We start from the raw sequence: 20,315 nt of genomic DNA, 5'->3' as shown, positions 1-20,315 counted from the left end.
TATTTTTATTGCAAAGCCAGATTTACAGAGAGAAGGAGAGACAAAGAGAAAGTTCCTCCTTCTACTGGTTTACTCCCCAAGTGACCGCAACAACCAGAGCTGAGCCAATTCAAAGCCAGGAGCCTTCGCTAGGTCTCCCACACAGGTGCAGGGTTTCAAAGCTTTGGGCCATCTTCTACTGCCTTCCCAGGCCACAGACAGGGAGTTGGATGGGAAGTAGAACGGCCAGGATATGAACCAGTGGCCATATGGTTTTGGTAAATGCAAGGCAAGGATTTTAGTCACTGAGCCATCGCACTGGCACCCCCATCCTGCATTTTTTTAAGTCTTTGAGAAACACTGTCAAAAACATTTTCCAAAAGGGCTATGTACGTTATATATTTAAATGTCTTGACAGTAACCCAAGGGAGTATATATTATTATCACTATCACTTGTAGATGAAGAAATTGAGGCACAGAAGGGTAGGAAGATTTACCCAAAGACTTAGCTGGGATGCAGTCAAAGCAGGGTTCAAATTCAGTACTCAAGAGTGGAATCTGTGTACTTGACCCTACACTGCCTAACAGGCTTCTGAGAAGCCGCAGGAATTCAGTGCAGGGCAGGTAGAGGTATGAGGGATGCATGTCCTTAGGGCGTCACACCTCCACACACATGCGTGCTCACTGTGCACTTGACTGCATGGGCGCATGCATATGTTAGTACGTCCTCTGCTGATATGGCAGCAACTGGCCTGGGACATGAGGATGCTCTTGTGCACAGGTTGATTTCCCCACTCAGGTTCCCACAGGTCTCATATCTCCAGTTTTTTCTCTTTCCCCTTAGTGCTGGGGATGCTTCAGAGCATCTGTGGAGAAGCGAATGATTAGCCGTAAGGTGCAAGTGAAAATGACTTCATCCCATATGGAAGAGCCCGGGTCCACTTTCCAGCTCTGGCTCCCGACTCCAGCTTCTACCTAAAGCAGGCCCTGGGAGGCAGCAGTGATGGCTCAGGTGACTGAGCTCCTGCCACTCAAGTAGGAGACCTGGGGTGAACTCCTGGCTCCTGGCTTCAGCTGGCAGTTCCAGCAGTTGTGGGCAGTTGAAGAGTGAAGCAGCAGATGGGAGCTGTGTCACTTAGCTTCTCACAGAAATGACTTTTTGAAAGTTTGTGAGAATATGAGATCAGAAAATATGTTTCGGAGGGCAGCATTTTTCTGAGACTTATTTATTTGAGAGAGAGAGAAAGATCGTCAATCTGCTGGTTCACTCCCCAAATGTCTGAAATGTCCAGGGCTGGGCCAGGCCAAAGGCAGGAACACAGGAACCCCATCTGGGTCTCCTGCGTGAGTAGCAGACACACCAAGTACCTGGGCCATCTTCCACCGCTTTCCCAAGGAGCGTCAGTAGGGAGCTGGAGTAGAAGTAAAGCAGGTGGGACTGACACTGGCACTCTAATATGAGATGCTGTCATCACAAGTGGTGGTTCAACGTGCTGAGCATAGCCACTGGTGCAAAACATACCAGCATGCACAGGAACTGGGGCTAGAGGCAGGCCTGTTGGGAGTTTATGGAGGTTGCTTTGACTAGGCCGAAATTCCCGCCGGTGTGTTTGAGGGCCGGGTGTGTGGTGGGCAGGGATGGGCTGGGCTGCAACATGCATTGGTTTGTGTATGAAATGGGGCTGGGGACAGAACTGACCAGGAAACTGCAGCCACCAGTGTGTGTGTGGACTGATGTGGGTGACAGACTGAGCCAGACCCCACACTGGCTGGCAAACTCAGGAGTCATCTCTGGCAACGTTTTTTAGGGGAACCCCCAAAAACTGTACCACTGGACTCAAAACTCTGAACATGGGAAAAAAAATCATAGGATCTGTTGTGTAGAAATCATGTATCAGAATTTGGTCTCCTCAGTTGCTGAAGCCTGTGCAGTGGATGGCATGCCCAGGTGCACACTGGCGACATGACAGATCATTGAGGCCTACAGAGAACATCTAGTACCATGGCAGAGGGTGGAGGGCAGAACAAATTAGACAACTCTCCCTTCCAAGCTTTGACAGCAACTCACTGGGCAAGTGGAGACTCTAAGGTGGACTATGTCAGCCAATGGACCTTAAAAGGATTTCCTCAATCTTGGAGCAATAAAATCAACAGCATTTCAGAACTATTGAAACCACTTAAGCAGTACCCTCTGAGCGAGCATGCTCCACATTAGGGACCCTAGGATGACGTTAAATGGCTGTCCCCAGGCCCAACGCGGCGTGGCCTAATAGCTAAAGTCCTCGCCTTGAATGCATAAGGATCCCATGTGGGCACTGGTTCTAATCCCGGCAGTTCCGCCTCCCATCCCAGTCCCTGCTTGTGGCCTGGGAGAGCAGTTGAGGACGGCCCAGAGCTTTGGGACCCTGCACCCACGTAGATCAGGAAGAAGCTCCTGGCTCCTGGCTTCAGATCGGATCGGCTCCGGCCATTGCGGTCACCTGGGGAGTGAATCATTGGATGGAATATCTTCCTCTCTAACTCTCCTCCTCTCTGTATATCTGACTTTGTAATAAAAATAAATAAATCTTAAAAAAAATGGCTGTCCCCCAGTCCTGGGTACTGATGCAGTTAGGCTGCTGGGAGCAGCCCTCTCCCTTTATCTGCTCCCAGATACAGGAAGAAAAAAAGTTGAGAGCAATTGTTTCATCCACTTTCTCCAAGTCCTCACGCTAATCAGTGGTCTACATGGGCATACATCCATCTCGACTGTGTAAACATCATTAAAAATACACATTAAATTTGTTAAATTTAAAGATCCAAGTATATATATATATATATATTTTTTTTTTTTTTTTTTGCATACTATACATTTTCCATGAGCCTTTTGTTTATTTCTTTTCATTTTATTTGATAGGCACAGAGACCGAGAAGATCAAGATCTCCCATCTGTTGCTTTACTCCTTAAATGCCTGCAGCAGCCAGGGCTGGGTCAGGCTGAAGCCAGGAGCCTGGAGCTGAATCCAGCTCTCCCACATGGATCCAGGGATCCAACGGCTGGAGCCTTCCACTGTGCACATCAGCAGAAAACTGAATCAGAAGCAGAGGAGCTGGGACTTGAACCAGGCACTGCAGCATGAGATGTGCATGCCCCCAGCAGTGACTTAACTGCTGTGCCTGATTCCTGCCCTTTTATGAACCCTTTGAAGATCCTTCCACATGTCCAGGAGACACCAGGATTTGGAGTCCAAAGGCAAGCTGTTATTTCTTCATTCCCACCATGCCTCCCAAGAGTAAGTCAAATCTGGATTTTGGGGACCTCAAGCTGTCTGTGGAGAATTGGCAGGAACAAAATTGGCAAGAGAGCCAGCGGGTCAGAAGGCAATGTGGCTTCGCCCAGAGGTCAGAAACCCCAGGCTTTGGTCACTGTATGGCAGAAGTTGAGTTGTGGGGCAGGTGTTGGGAAAGTCCAGGTTGGGGTGGATGATGATGCCTCTCATGGTGGAGGCCATACAGTTATAGGTAAGAGAACACTGTGGAGTGAAATTGTTAGGTTCAAGACCTAGTTTTGCCTCTTTGCTAAGTGTGATTTCTGCAACCTGCTTACCCTCTCTCATCACCCACTTCCTTGGCTATATAAAGTACCATAATAGTACAATGTGAAACTGTAGGTTGTAAAGCTGAATATCTCTCAAGATGCTGCCTCGCTCTTGTAAAGACTCAGCACGTGTTGGTTTTATTATGGTTTTGACTCATGCCAGGCCAATAAAGGGCAGAGAAATGTGCTTTTCCAGAGGGAAATGCTTTCGTTAGATGGTTGCATTATTCAGCTTTGCATTATCTGCCCATTTTATGGATGAGGGAACTGAGGCTCAACAAGAGGAAGGAATTTGCTCTAGGTCCCACAGCAAGCAGTGCCACAAGCAAATTTCAGATGTTGAGTCCAACTCCAATTCCACTCAGCTACCTTCCCGATTGGTTTCAGAATGTTCCTTATCCTGCAAACTCCATTCTGTGCAGATATTTCCTGCCTACATGTTTGCCTCTCCTGTTGTCTACTTACAAAAGAATGCACAGGGATTTGCAGGTGGTCAGATTTTTTAGGGGAAAAAATAGACATTTCTCTTTGTGCAGAAAGAAAAGCTTCCGAGAGAGTCGAGCAGTACACTCTTAGAGAAAACAGGAGGTTCAAAAGGCAATTAATGCCTCTGTCTGAAATTGTAAACAGATAGTTACCGCCTCTGACACCATGGCAGACAGAAGCAGGGCACCACAAGGAAGCCGGGAGAGACTACGCCCAGGTGGAAATTAAATGTTCTCCAGAGAGCAGAAAGGAAAACCATGGTTAAAGCCACGCCTTGACTCTAGGTCTTGACTCCTTGACAGCATACGTTTAGTGGGTAAAGGCCCTTAATTTACCCGGATGTTGTGACTCTTAAGGTCTTACTTGGTGTTCTCTGTTGACCTATGTTTGTAAAACAAAAGTAATCATTAGATGTGAATCTTCAACATACACTGTCATTTTAATGAAATATATATGTATCTCATTTATAAAATTCGGACATATGTGAATGTAAACGTGTGTGTGTGTGTGTGTGTGTGTGTGTTGAGAGATCGAGAACCAACATCACCGACCTATTGGAACTCTTGGAAGGAAGTGACAGGAAATTCAACCTGCTGTAGATAAGAGTTGATAACAGGAACATTGATTGTGACTGACTCACCACGGAATCCAGGCATTCAAAGGTTTTCAAGGAGTATCCCTGCCACATCTTGGCTCCACTTACTTCTGTGACTTCAGTCTTAGATAGGCCCTCTCCTCCCACTGGGTGGAAGGAAACTCCGCACATACAATCTCCTGGTGGAAAAGAATGTCTCTCTCCCGCAAAAATTTTTGTGGTTCCCTCCATTTGGTGCTCATTGGGTCATGTGTAATTCTTGAATCAGTCCTGTAGCTGGACAGGGTCACAGGTCATCCTCTGGATTCAGGGATGCTGTAAGCTCCATCCCAGTGTTTCAGGATTGATGTTGGAATGAGGGGATCTTCCAGTTCAGGACAAACTGTAGTGCTGATTCCAGAAGAAGACACCTGTTCACTACTCAATAATTCCTGCCTCTCTATTGAGCCAGCTTTCAGGAAGGTTGTCATCAGGACTAACAACAACTAATAATGATAATTATAATGACAGCAGCTTTGAGCATTCACTGTGTGATGCACATTGTTTAACAGGTTGTCTTTTTTACTTATTTGGAAAGCAGAGTTACAGAGAAAGAAGAGACAGATGATGTTTCATCCACTGGTTCACTCCCCAAAGTGGCCTACAGCTTGTTGAGGATGCCCTGAGCTCCCTGAAGGGCTCGTGGGCAAGGTCAAGCCCTGTGGGATGACAGAGGTCATCTGATCACTCAGGAATCTGAGGTCTTGTCCCGGAGCTTGGGCCACAGGAAAGATGGGAAACGAAGGTGCCACAGAGAGCTATGGTAGAATTAAGCCTCTGTTTGGCCCCTCATCACCTGTATGTGTCCTCAAACAAACTCCCTTAAGGTCTTTGATCCTCCAACTTCCAAATCCGTAAAATGAGCACAAATAGCACCTTCCTCACAGGAGTGTGAGACTTCTTCAAACACTGCAGAAGGGGCAGGTGTTGTGCACCATGTTTAAGATGCCATTTGGGACTCTCACACCCCAAGTCCAAGTGCCACATGGAAGCTCTGCTTCAGTTCCAGCTTCCTGCTGGTGTGCAGCAGGTGCTGGCTCAGGTGTTTGGGTCCCTGCCACCCATGTAGAACACCTAGGTTGAGTTCTGTGTTCCCAGCTTCAACCTGGCTCAGCTCAAAATGTTGTGAGCATTTGGGGAGCGAAGCAGCAAACAGAACGTCTCTGTCTTTCACTCTCTCTGCCTTTAAAGGAAATGAATAAAATTTAAAACATTTAAAAAAAATCACTCCAGGCAAAGTAATGCCTGTTTCTCACCTAGCTGGTACTGCTCCATGATGTTCTTGCTCTGCTTGCGATATTAGCCCCCTACCCACCTCAGAGATTTAGCAAGGGCAAGGCCAGGAGAAACAAAGCACCTTTTTCTTTTCCCAGTTCCTCCCCTCCTTCCTTCTTTCTCCTCCTCCCTCCTCTTTGCCCTCTCCCTCCCTCCACGGCTTCCTCCCTCTGCTCCACATCTACAGCCCCAATGAACACTAAACGTCATGTTCCTGGGTTAGAATCCCAGCTCAGCTCTCCTCTTCCTGGTCTTGTGACCTTGGGTAGGTCCCTGTCCATGCGGTTAGCTGAAGAACAGGCTGATGAAGTCTCCCTCAGCCAACGTACCTGGCATGTAGTGGCAGAGCTGGGGCAGAGTTTGGGGCAGAGCTGAGGTGTGCCAGGCAGTGCAGCGGAGATCTCCACTGTACTTTCCATATTCTGAATAATTCACAGCTGACAAAACGGCTGGGCAGCCCTGGGGCCCTCCCTGCTCCAAGAACAGTTTCTAATTACAGATCCGGCAGCCAGGCTCCCTGGGGCCCCTGGGCGCTGCACACAGGGGGTATTTATGGGAAGATCCAGCAGGGGGAGGGGCTCGGTCCCAGCCCCTTTCCCGAAGGAACTCAACCCTTTTGAAATTGTAGCCTTGGCCTGCCAAAGCACAGGGAGAGACTGGAGGAGGAAACAGACTCACTCAGCAGGAGTAGAAAACCCTGTGAAGGAATCAGAGAGACGTTTCCAGGGGAAAAAAAAAAAAAGCCAGGTGGAGTGTGGCAAGGGTGTGGGGAGGGGAGACCTGGCAAAGAGAAGGCACAGGAACACACTTTCCAAAGTGCCCTGGAGACCATGGCAAAGCTGGGCATCCAGAGAGAGAGCCCTGATTCCAAAACTATGGCCTCAGGCGCAGCAGTGAAGTGCCAGTTGATCCACTTCCTGCTAGTAACACCTGGAAAAGCAGTGGGAGATGCCCCAGGGTTTGGGCCCTTGCCACCTACATGGGAGACCCGGAAGAAGCTTCACAGACTGTTGTGGCCATTTGGAGAGTGAACCCCCTGCTAATTCTGCCTTTCAAATAAACAAATACATCTTGAGGAACAAACAACAACAGAGCCACAGGCTTGCAGCTCTGTTAGAACTTACTGAACTGTAAAATGGGGAGAAGCCCAGTATTTACTTAGCAGTGTCCTTAGGGGCCATCATTGTGGCACATTGGGTTAAGCTGCTTCTTGGGCTATTCAGTCTCAGGGGGTGCTTGGGTTGAGTTCCAACTCACTTCTAGATTCCAGCTTCCTGCTCATGTGCACCCTGGAAGGCAGCAGGTGAAGGCTCAAGTGTTTAGGTCACTGCTTATCCGTGTGAGATGTGGCTTGAGTTCCATGCTCCTGGCCTTCACCTGGCCCAGTTCTGTCTTGTGGGCACTGAGGGAATGAATCAAAGATAGAAGAGCTGCCCAAATGGGTGCATCGGTGGCAGGATCCTAAGTACTTGGACAATTAACTGCTGTCTCTCAGGTGCATTAGCAGGAAGCTTGATCAGAAACATGGAGGAGCCAGGCACTCTGTGTGGAATGCAGGCATTCCAAGTGGCACTTTAACTTTCTATGCCACAATGCCTATCTCTGAATTCAAATTTAAAGAGAGAAAGGTGCTAATGCAATGATTCAGTTGGCTATTCTTCCCCCTACAAGCATTGGCATCCCAAATGGACACCGATTTGTGTCCTGGCTACTCCACTTCCCATTTAGCTCCCTGCTTGTGGCCTCAGAAAGCACTAGAGGATGGCCCAAAACCATGGGACCCTGCACCTGTGTGGGAGACCCAGAAGAAGCTCCTGGCTCCTGGCTTTTGATTGACTCAGCTCCAACCATTATGGCCATTTGGGGAGGGAACTAGCAGATGGAAGAACTTTCTGTCTCTCCTCCTTGTAAATCTGCCTTCCCAATAAAACATAATAAATCTTTAAAAATAAATAAACAAATAGAAGTAAAAACTCTAGGACTAGGCTGCCTGGGTTCAAATCCCAACTCTGTTGCCTACTAGCTGTGTGATCTTGGGCAAGTTGTTCAACATCTCTGAGCCTCCAGTTGACCATCTATAATAAACAGTAGCCATTGCCGTTAGTGGAGAGTGGTGCACAGAGCAGACAAGGTCACAATCCTTATAGAGACCACAGTCTAGCAAGGTCACACTTACCCGAGGCACTTACGGTTTACCGCCCTTGCCCAGAGTCTGTGCAGGCTGCACTCATGCTCTGAACAGTCTCACAGCATCCACTCCTGTGTGATTAACAGAAAAGCCAGGAGCAGAGAAAGGGTTTGAAACCCAAAAGTCACTCCACAGTGCACGGAATCTCTAAACCAGCACACTGAATAGAAAACAAAAGCCAGGCATCAACAAATACACATCGTAGAATTTCATATAAATGAAATTCTAGCAAATGTGATCTAACGGATGGTGGCAGAAAGCAGATCAGGGGCTGCCTGGGAACAGGGAGGGACAGACATCAACTGCAAGGGGCAAGAGGGACCCTTATTGGGAAACAGGAACATGTACTGACACTGAAGCAGGTTCATGGGCATGTGTGTTTGTCAGTGCTCAGTGAACTGGATGCTTAATATGGCTACGTTTTCTTGCATGTGAATTTTACCTCCACAAAGCTGAATTTCCTGAAGGGGCATAAGAGAACTGCATACCACATGACAGAGTCCCACAACCCTTTTTGGATTTTTTTTTTCTCAGTGTCTGATTTCAGGTTTTACTTGTGGGCAGTAACTTTAGCAAGGTTCATCTTCAGAAACCTTCCCTCACTTCCCATTCTCAGGATCTAATGGTCTTCAACCTGACAGGACAGCTCAACAGACATAAGATAAACACCATCTTTGTGCTAGATGCCAGGGTCACAGGACAATCAATCCAGGAAGGAAAACAGGAAAAAATACAGTACAGTGTGGACATGCTGTGATGGAGGCAGAGCCTGGAACTTGGGGTGTCAAAGGTGCCAGACCCTGGGATCAATGGCTTGGAGATCCAATCCTCCACCCTGGCATCTTGTCAGCCATGAGATGTCAGGTTACCACCTCAGCCTGTTAGCCCTCAGGGTCCACTTATGCCAAGTGCAGCTCCTAGTAGCAGCTCTCACCTGGAAGGCTGCTGCATGAATGAAAACAGGGAGTCAGTGTCCAGTGCTCAGCACAGCAGGCGGAATAAGTGCTCGATAATTATGAGCTCCTTCTGTTGTCATCACACAGTGCCTGAGTTGGAGAGCAGCACAGACAACAAGGGAAACGGGCCCCTTACCCAAGCTGGGCTGGGAGAGGGCTCAGGGTCGGTTTCCCAGAGAGGGGAGACTTGGAGGAACTGGCCAGTTCAAGTGGCCGTGGGGGTGAGAGAGAGTGGAAACAGCTTGGAGCAAAGGCTCAATAAATATTTGCTCAATAAACAAAAAATCAGAGCCTGGGCGAGGCCTGCCTGTAACCAGGGGGACACGGGGTGCTGCAGGCCAGGGCAGACTGGGGGATCTCGAGGAGGGGTGGCGTTCCACTGGCTGGCCCCTGACAGAGGCTGGACACCCCAAGACCTGAGGTCTGGAGTCCACGGAGGGGGAGAGGAGGGGAGGGTGGGCGAGCCGGGGGTCCCTGCAGCTCTTCTCTGCCTAAGGAGAGAGAGAGAGAGGGAGAACACGGCGAGGCGCCTCCAGTGCCCCGTTGTCACAAAGGCTGGGGATCAATGGAAGGCGGAGCGGCTGAGGGGCCTCCCCTTTGTATGGTTGTCTCGGGCCTGTTTGCGCCGCCGTCTCCGCGCCCCCATTGATCAGGCATGTGGAAAGATTCCGCCTCCCGGGCTCCCTTTGTGGCCGCGTTGCCAGGCTGCGCCCAGCGTGACCGTGGCACGCGGGGTACTCTCGACTGGTGGGCACTGGCCTGGGCCTGCGAGACCGGGCAGGGTGCCGGGAGAGCAGGGCCGCCAGAGTTAGCAAATAAAAACCCAGGATGCCCACACACAGACTGACGTCCTTGTAGCCTCAGTCACAGCCATACATTTATTGCTTATGAAGTCCAAATCCGTCTCAAACATGGCACAGGGCATACTCGCACTGCAGAAATATGTGTGGTTTATCTGAAATTCAGGCTAGGCTGCAAGTCCTGCTCTCTCTCTTACGTCCATCCTAGGAGAATGCGGCGGGGAACTCTCCTGGGCAGCGCTTAAGTCATGGTACTTCAAAATGTTGGTGGAAAAACAGAGTTGAAAGACTAAGTGTATATTCTGGGGCAAGAAAATTTGAAATTTGCTCCTGTCAGGAGGTCTTCAAAATCTTGATGAGTATCATGAAAAAGCTATGAATGGATTTTAAGTGCATTTTACACCAGAATAAATGTATCCTTAAAAAATCTGTTTTCCATGAACTTTTTAAAGTATGTTTCATTAACTTAAAGTTGTGTGTTTGAGAGGCTGGGGTTGTGGCATAGCATGCTGGCTAAACCTCCACCTGTACTACTAGCATCCCATATAGGCACTTGTTTGAATCCTGGTTGTTCCTCTTCCTCCTCTTCTTCATCTTCTTTTTAATTAATTAATTTTTTTTTTTGTAAAGTCAGATATACAGAGAGAAGGAGAGACAGAGAGGAAGATCTTCTGTCCAATAATTCACTCCCCAAGCAATGGCTGGAGCTGAGCTGATCCGAAGCCAGGAGCCAGGAGCTTCTTCCAGGTCTCCCACACGGGTGCAGGGTCTCAAGGCTTTGGGCCATCCTCGACTACTTTCTCAGGCCACAAACAGGGAGCTGGGTGGGAAGCGGGGCTGCTGGGATTAGAACCGGCGCCCATATGGGACCCTTATGCGTTCAAGGTGAGGATTTTAGCCGCTAGGCCACCGAGCCATACTGGCTGCTCCGCTTCTGATCCAGCTCCCTGCTAATGTGCCTGGGAAAGCAATGGAAGGTGAACCAAGTGCTTGGTCCCCTGCACCCTCGTGGCAGATCCAGAAGCAGCTTTGGATTCCTGGCTTCACAGCCTCGCCTAGCCTTTGTTGTTGTGCCATTTGAGGAGTGAACCAGTGGATGGAAGATTCTAATTCTCCTTCTCTTTGTAATTCTACCTTTCAAATAAATAAAAGACTAAATTTTAAAAAAATGTATTTGAAAGGTAGTATGACAGAGAGGGAGAAAGAAAAACAGATTGATCTTCCATTAACTGTGTCATGTCAAAGCCAGGAAATTTTAACTTTTTTAAGATTTATTTATTTTTATTGGAAATGAAGATTTACAGAGAGAAGGAGAGACGGAAAGAAAGATCTTCCATCTGCTGGTTTACTCACCAAGTGACTGCCAAAGAGATTCTTCCAGGTCTCCTAGGTGGGTGCAGGGACCCAAGGACTTGGGCCTTTCTCTGCAGTTTTTCCAGGCCATAAGCAGGAGCTGGATCAGAAATGGAGCAGCAGGGACATGAATCAGTGCCTATATGGGCTGTGGGCACTTCAGGTGAAAGATTAGCTTGTTATACCATGGCACTGGTTCCCGCATAAAGATATTTTATAGGACCCAGTGTCTAAGTCCTCACCTTACTTGCACTGGGATCCCATATATATGGGCACCAGTTTGTGGCTTGGTTGCTTCCCTTCCCTTCCAGCTTCCTGCTTGTGGTCTGGGAAAGCAGTCAAGGATGGGACCTTGCACCTATGTAGGAAACCTGGAAGAGGCTCCTGGCTCCTGGCTTTGGATTGGTTCAACTCTGGCCATTGCAGCCACATGGGGAGTGAACCAGGGGAGGGCAGATTTTTCTCAGTTTATTCTTCTCTGTAAATCTGACTTTCCAATAAAAATAAATAAATCTTTAACAAAATCTTTTATTAGATGAATAAATGAAGTTCCCACACATGTTCCTTCCCCCTCCCCCACCTCAGAAGATTCCTTTGATTGCTTAGTGGTTTCCTTCTGCATTGGGATACACTCTTCTGGCTTCCATTACCATTGATTCACTGTAGTTGTTCTTGAACTTCCTATAAATGGAGTCATAAAGTATGTGTTCTCTTGAGGCTGGTTGTTCTCACACCACATTCTGTTGCTGAGACTTGGCTCTGTCATTAGCTGGATCAACTGTTCCATTCCTCTGTGGGCTGAGTGCTGTCCCCTTGCAAGGCTGTACCATGGCTTCTTTGCCCAGTCTCTGACTGAGGCATGTTGCAGCTGATTCCAGCATTCAGCCACTCGTAGTAAAGCTGCTCTGACCATTCTGCCACTTGTCGCTGTCTGGACTTAAGTCAGATGGGTAGTGTATTTGACATCCACCATGCTGCCCTCTCTGCACCATCTATGGTCATTTGCCAAACTGCAGAACGGAGTTAGGAGAGCAAGCAAGCTTGGGATGCATGCCAACCAAGTGAGTTAGCCCTTTGGGATCCAGTTTCTTCAACCGTAAGATGGGGGTGGTGGGGACCAGCATTGTGGATCAGTGAATGAAATTGCCGCCTGCAACACTAGCTGTTGAGGATCCAGGATGCTCAGCTTCCCATTCAGCTTCCAGCTAATGTGCCTGAGGAGACAGCCAAGAATAGCCCAAGTGCTTGACTCCCTGCCACCCATGTGGGACACTTGGATGGAGTTCCTGGCTCCTGGCTTCAGACTTGCCCAGTTCTGACTGTCATAACCACTTCACTTGTGGAGTGATTCAGCAAATCAGTTATTTATTTATTTGCCTCTTCTCTCTGTCATTCTTTCAAAGAATTAAAAAAAATTAATGGGGGGTGCTGATAATGCTAGTTATATCCCATGATGATTAAAAAAATAGGAACAAGTCTTTATAAGAACTCACAGTACAGAGCTGCGGCACCGCAGTTTTACCTGGAAACTGTTCTCAGTAGCAGGTGTGTTATATACCGGCTCTCACTCTGTCCTCAACCCATTTTACAGATGAGGATTCTGGGAGGCAAAGTCACTGGCCTACGATGGCATCATCAGTAAGTGGGAAAAGCACCTCCTAGTGTGGTTTCCAAAACTGGGTGGCAGGAGGGCCAGGTGAAGTCTCCTGAAAGGGTGGGTGGTGAGGGGCCAGGACCTCTCCTGTTCTCCCTTAGCACCCACCCCCAAAGCTAGCAGCTTTCTTCTCGGAGGAGTGTGGCATGAGCCTGGCTAGACACTTCTAGGAGTGGCTAAGCTTCCCATCCAATGGGCAGGTGGGAGGACAGGCAGAGCCAGCCTGACCAAGTAAGAGGCAGACAGAGGAAACAGGAAGCAGACAGCAGCAGCAGGCAAAGCCAGGTGGCTCAGCTACCAGCCACCTGAAGGGCACCAGAACTGCTGATCTCGGAAGATTAGCATGACAATCCCCGGTCTCCTCCAAGGGCCCCAAAGCTGGGACCTCACAATCCCTTTTGCTGCCAGCTCTTTTTTTAGCTGGCTCATTAGGGAGCTGTGGGGGCTGGGGAGGGCACAACCTTCTTAAAGGATCCCCTCACTCTGGGCCCAGGAGAGGGTGTGAGGATACCTGCAGCCCTGGCACAACGTGAGTGCCGTCCCAGTGCCCTGTCCCAGGTCAGAGTCAGCCCTCTGTCCCCACCAGAGGCTGACCTGGCATTCTGTTTCCACTCTGCTTAAGCCCTATACTGCACAATTGTGGCATGGATGTGCGCTTTTCAGATGCGTATCCCAGGGTTTGGCACAGCATCGAGGCTCAAATCTGACTTTAAAAAGAACTCATTGCCAGGATCCATATGGGTCCCAGTTTGTATCCCTGCTACTCCACTTCATTTCCAGCTCCCTTCTTGGGGCCTGGGAAATTGGTAAAGGATGGTCCAAAGCCTCCGGACCCTGCACTCACGTGGGAGACCTGGCTCCTGGCTTTGGATTGGCTCAGCTCCAGCCATTGTGACCACTTGGGGAGTGAACCAGCAGATGAAAGATGTTTCTCTCTGTAAATCTGACTTTCCAATAAGATAAAGAAATCTTGGGCCCGGCGGTGTGGCCTAGCGTCGAAAGTCCTTGTCTTGAATGAGCCAGGATCCCATATGGGCGCCGGTTCTAATCCCGGCAGCTCCACTTCCCATCCAGCTCCCTGCTTGTGGCCTGGGAAAGCAGTCGAGGATGGCCCAAAGCTTTGGGACCCTGCACCTGCGTGGGAGACCCGGAGGAGGTTCCTGGTTCCGGCTTTGGATCAGCGCGCATCGACCCGTTGCGGCTTGCTTGGGGAGTGAATCATCGGATGGAAGATCTTCCTCTCTGTCTCTCCTCCTCTCTGTATATCCGGCTTTCCAATAATAATAATAAAATCTTAAAAAAAAAAAAAAAGATAAAGAAATCTTAAAAAGAAGAGGAGAAGGAAGTCACAGAACCCGTGTCCAGAATGCAAGACTCTATGTGCCATTATAACAGGTCCCAGGCTGGGTGTGAATGCAGGGCATGGAGGCAGCCGCACCTGGGCAGATAGATCCCTCAGGGTCTTCCTTCTGTCTGTTCTCACCCTTGGGACCCTGAACAACTACACACACACACACAATTTCCCTTTAGCTTCCATGTGCCAGAAGGCAAAAAGAGGGACTTGGGTTGGAGTGGGCAGACACTTGCTTTGGCTCAAGACACAGCTGGATTCAGACTTCAGTTAGTGGGGACAACCAAAACCTATCTCCAGAGTGCTTTACAAGCACTTGTTAAAATAACCATAGATAGGGCTGAAGGTCAGTAATGGGGGATTCCTCCCTCCCAGCGTCCTTCCCCCACTGCCATCCCCACCCCTCACCCCGGCCATAGAAGCATTTCCTGCTCATCGCCGACAGGTTATTTTTCAAGTGTCCATCATATTCCAGTCCCTGCTTAGCGCTTTTTTCCTCCTAAGGTTCTGTGAGGTAGGAGTCTGTGTGTTTTAAGTTTTATTTATTTATTTGAGAGACAGAATCACAAAGAGAGAAGTCCTTTCTGCTAGTTCCTTGCTCCCTACCCCCTAGTCCCCGCAGGACCCCAGCAGATCCTTGGTCAAGGACCAAGCCAGTAGCAAGAACCCAAGGGCTTGAGCCATCCCTGTTGCCTCCCAGGGCCTGCATTACTAGAAAGCCGGAGTCAGGAGCCCAAGCTGAGCATGGAGTCCATGGAACCCTGGGTATTTTCGTTATTGACCTCTTGACTGCTATGCTAAAGCCCACCCCCAAGGGGTTCCGTACTTTTTGAAGAAAAGTAAAATGAACTAGGAAAAGGAAAGTGACTTGTTCACGACCTCACAGCTAGGATGCCTCAAAGGGCAGCAGGAGCCCAGCTGATGCCACTAACTGTGGTGTCCGTGGCTAGGGAGGGATGGCTAGGCCTTCCCACTCAGCTGGCCAGGCTGCCCCGGGGGACCTTTGACCTCCAGCTGTTTGTAAACATGATACTGAGCCCAGGGTCAAAGCTGAACATCACATAGACAATGTATCATCCCATTTTCCTGGCATTGAGAGTCTCCCAAGAGTCAAGTCATTAATTGAATGGTAAGCACCAGAAAAGCAGCAAACAGGGGACAGGTGTGGCATAACGCTTATGGCCCACCCCTGGTTCCAGTTCTAGTTTCCTGTTGCTGTGCTCCCTGGGAGGCAGTGGGGTATATGAGGGCTTAGTTAGCTGGGTCCCTGTCATACTTTGGGGAGATCTGTATGGAGTTCATGTGTGTGTGGGCACTTGGTGAGTGATTCCGTGAATGGAGAGAGTCTCTTTCTTTCCCTTAAAAGAAGGGAAAGCCCAGTGCTATGGCTCAGTGATTAAATCCTCGCCTTGCATCCGCTGGAATTCCATATGGGTTCCAGCTGCTCCACTTCCCATCCAGATCCTTGCTTGTAGCCTGGGAAAGTAGTAGAGGATGGCCCAAACCCTTGGACCCTGTACCCATGTGGGAGACCCGGAAAAAGCTCCTGACTCCTGGCTTTGGATAGGCTCAGCCCCAGCTGTGGCAGCCACTTGGGAAGTGAACCAGTGGATGGAAGATCTTTCTTTCTGTAAATCTATCTTTCCAGTAAAAAAATAAATAAATAAATCTTAAAAAGAGAGAGAGGAAAGGAGAGAATGAAAAAGAGGGAGAAAGGAAGGGATAAAAGAAAAAGAGGAAGGAAGAAGGAAAGAGAGAAAGAAAGAAAGAAGGAAGGAAGGAAAGAGAAAGAAAAAGTGAAAGCAAGCAGGGTGATGAGCTGGAGCACTGTGGATCCAGGAAGAAGTGATAGCTGAACTGCAGGAGGGCTGCGGGACCAGGGGTGTGGGTGGTTGAGAAACTGCCAGGTAATTAGGGGAGGATGTGCAAAGATCCTGAGGCAGGATCCAGTTTGAGGTATGGAGGAACTGAAGGACAATTAGTGCTTAACAAGGCAGGGCCTGGGACCTTTCCATCTCACTCCTACCCTTTTGCTCCTTCCTTCCTTCTCCTTCCTCTCTTCCTCCTTCACTCTCTTCCCTGCTTCTTTCCTTTCAACCATGCCTTTTTCCAGGCACTGGACCAGGGGCTGCCACCCCCTCCCTCTTCTGCCTCTCTGCCTATCCCTTTCCCCTCCCCTTTTCTTCAAAACAGCTGCTCCACCCCCACTAGTCCAACTCTCCCCACTCCCTCCCACCCACTCTCTCCCCTCCGACAATGAGGAGGAACCCTGGGACCAGCTTCCCCAGGGTATTGTCTCTTTAAGGAATCCCTAAATCCAGACGTCCCTCTCCTCCCCCACCTGAGAACCAATTAGGGTTCCCGAATTCAAGTGGAGGCTTTTGTGTGTCACGTGTTTGGGGAACAAAGCCCTCTGCGGCAGGAATAAAAGCTTCTATTCAGCAGCCAGTTTGTTCTCATTCTAATCGTTTCCACTCCAGCCTCAGCCTCCTTCCCGTGTTCCCAGGGCCGCCCAGCTCGGCCTCACCTTCCCGCTTCAGTGCCCAGCTGGCAATCCTGTCTGAACCCAAACTAGGTGGCTCTGCCCACCTCATCTTCCAAAGGGGTCATGTGATACCCACCAACCCTGAGCTGGGCTTTGTGCGCAATGCCTTTGGTGCTGTTAATGTCAGGAAACCAGAGACTCAGGGGGCCATTAGAACACGTGTCTGAAGTTGTGCCACCAGGGTAGGAGAGCAAGTGGACCTTCAGCTGGTCCTGGAATAGGAGAAGGTGAGGAAAAAGTCACAATTTTATGGATCCCATGGGGCCAAGCACCTGCTCAACATTACAGTCTCTGCACAGTGGCAAGCAAAGAAGCAGTGATTGAGATCCAAGTCACAGACCAGTCCGGAATTGGAAGGGAGCTGGGACTCAGAACTAAGAGCGAGATGGCAGAGGCCTCAGTTCTGAGGGACATTGCTGTAAGGCGGAAGTATGGATGTGGTGGAGTAACTGGTATTTGGCCAACAAATAGGCCATGTGCTGAGTGTGAAGGAAAAGAAAGCTGTGCACCCCCACACAGATACTCTTGTGCATTTCTATCTATACATTAAAAAAATGTGGGGAACACATACATCACAGAGTTCACACTTATTGCCTTTGACAAGAAAGAATGAAGAATGGAGAAAGGGTCTCGGTACCATTCTGTACAGTTTGTTGTAAGAGGTTTTTTTTTTTTTTTCATTGGAAACTCAGATTTCCAGACAGAAGGGGAGACAGAGAAAGATCTTCTGTCTGCTGGTTCACTTTCCAAGCAGCCACAATGGCCGGAGCTGAGCCAGTCAGGAACCAGGAGCTCTTCCGGGTCTTCCATGCTGATGTAGGGTCCCAAGGCTTTGGGCCGTCCTCGACTGCTTTCCCAGACCACAAGCAGGAAGCTGGATGGGAAGCAGGGCCACTGGAATTAGAACTGGCACCCATATGGGATCCCAGCACATACAAGGTGAGGACTTTGGCTGCTAGGTTACCACACCAGATCCCCAACCCCTTTTTTGTCACTAGCAATTTCTCCATTTGTAATGTTTCATGTATGCAGGCTTGTCTGACATGTGGCATTTTTTGTATGGCAAAAAACATCCATGTTTACTTCAGCATAAAATTTTTTTAAAGATTTATTTTTTTATTGGAAAGTCAGATATACACAGAGGAGGAGAGACAAAGAGGAAAGATCTTCCATCCACTGATTCACTCCCCAAGTGGCTGCAACAACCAAAGTTGAGCCGATCCAAAGCCAGGAGCCAGGAACCTGGAGCCTCTTCCTGGTCTCCCACATGGGTGCAGGATCCCAAGGCTTTGAGCTGTCCTCAGCTGCTTTCCCAGGCCACAAAGATCTAGATGGGAAGTGGAGCAGCCAGGACACGAACTGGTGCCCATATGGGATCCTGGCACATGCAAGGCAAGGTCTTTCGCTGCTAGGCTACCTTGCTGGCCTCTCAGTATGACAGTTTTAAAGCTCATCTCTGCTGTAGCATGTACCTGAACATCCTCTCTTGTTCATGGCTGAATTATATCCTGCCATAAAATACCATATTTTGCTTAATTGTTCATCATTTGAGGGACATTTTGATTGTTTCAATCTTTTGGCACTTGTGAAGAGTGCTTTGGAGATCATGCATGGAAAAGTTTTCTTAAAGATTTCTTAATTTCAAATATTTTTTTTAAAATGTTGTTTTCTTTATTTGATCCCAGCTGTAGACAACGGCTTAGGTTGCCGTGTTCCTAGGCAAGTGTTACATTGCTGGGAGAAAAGCAGCCAATAGCTGGTGGGCATTCTGGGCCTGGTTAATGCAAAAGTTGTGTTAACTATACAGGTGTGCCAGCATAGTTAACTATTCTTTTTTTAAAATTTTTAAAAAAGATTTATTTATTTTTATTGGAAAGGCGGATATACAGAGAGGAAGAGAGATAGAGAGGAAGATCTTCCGTCCGATGATTCACTCTCTAAGTGATCACAACGGCCGGTGCTGTGCTGATCCAGAGCCAGGAGCAAGGAACTTCCTCCAGGTCTCCCTCATGGGTGCAGGATCCCAAAGCTTTGGGCCATCCTCAGCTGCTTTCCCAGGCCACCAGCAGGGAGCTGGATGGGAAGTGGGGCTGCGGGATTAGAACCGGTGCCCACATGGGATCCCGGGGGGTTCAAGGCAAGGACTTTAGCTGCTAGGCCACGTTGCCCCCCCTTTTTTTTAACAAAAAGATACATGTGGAAGGGGGAGATTCTAGGGATGGGCTCCCCAAACTAGCTTCCAGGCAGTGTGGCTTCAGATTGCCCAGGGAAAGAGATCTAGGGGCATATTGTAGTAGGAGCAAATGAGGGCATGTTTGACAGGGGAGGAATGACTTCTGGGGCTTCCACGGACTGGGCCACTATGCTCGTAGGTAGGCAAGGGAGCTGAGAGAGAGTGGTTAAATGGGGGAATTCGGAAGGCATGTCTGAGTCAGGTCAAGGCACCCACCCATGTGGGGGGCCTATGCTAAATAGCTGCCACCCACTGGCTCATGCAAAATCTGGGGCTGGGGAGTGGAGCATGCCTGACTGGGCTAGAGCTGGGGTTGGTGAAAGGCTGAACCAGGCTGCACGTTGGATCTCACTCCTGGAAACTAGGGCCGGAAAGGGGCCTGGCTGGGCCAGTGTGCAGCACCCACTGGCACATGTGAAGGCCAAGACTGAGGAAAGACCATGCCAATTAGGGCCATTGCACCCACCAGCACCTGCAAGACCTTGGGCTGGGAGTGGGTCTGGTAGAGGAGCTGTGGGCATTCCCCTGGGGGCTCCTGCTGGTGAGCCTGAGAGCCAGGGCTTGGAGCAGGCCAGGTTGGTCAAGGCAGCAGCACCCATCAGCATATATGTGGGTCAGGTCTGGGGGCAGGTAGGACTGAGCTAAGCTGCAGCACCCATCAGTGTCCACAAGAGCCGTGTGAGATGTGGGATGAACTGGGCTAGGCTGCAGTACATGCCTGCACATGCAAAAACCAGGGCTCAGGGTGAGCCTGGTGGGGGTTATTGGGAGTTGCCCCAACTAGACCTCAGCACCTGCTGATGTGCGTGGTGCTGTGATGTGCTAAGATGGGCCTGGGGGCAGAACTGACCAAGCAGCTGTATTCACCGATGTGTACATTGGCTAGTGCACGTGATAGGCCAAAACTGACCCTACACTGGTTGGCACACACAAGAGTCAAGTCTGTAGTCACCTCAGGTGAGGTTTCTTGGGGAACTTTCCAACTAGATGGTTAAACTCAAAGTCTGGGCACAGGGAAAACCACAATGTATTTGGTCCAACCTTGAGGTACCTGTATCTGGACTGGGTTTCCTCAGTTGCTGATACCTATGCAGTGGTCAGCGTGCCCAGACTAAACAGGGAACATGACAACCAGCTCATGCAGGCCAGCAGAGGATGAGTGCCTCATCACAGGATGGAAAGCAGAGCAGACTGGACCACTCTCCTAGTCAAGCTTTGTAGCATGTTCCTGGGCCTGTGGATGCACTAAGGTGGATTTGGTCAACCTATAATAGACCTTGGAAA

The sequence above is a fragment of the Ochotona princeps genome, chromosome 29 (genome assembly GCF_030435755.1).
Source record: "Ochotona princeps isolate mOchPri1 chromosome 29, mOchPri1.hap1, whole genome shotgun sequence".
Lineage (NCBI taxonomy): Eukaryota > Metazoa > Chordata > Mammalia > Lagomorpha > Ochotonidae > Ochotona > Ochotona princeps.
Note: the sequence above shows the minus strand (reverse complement) of the source record.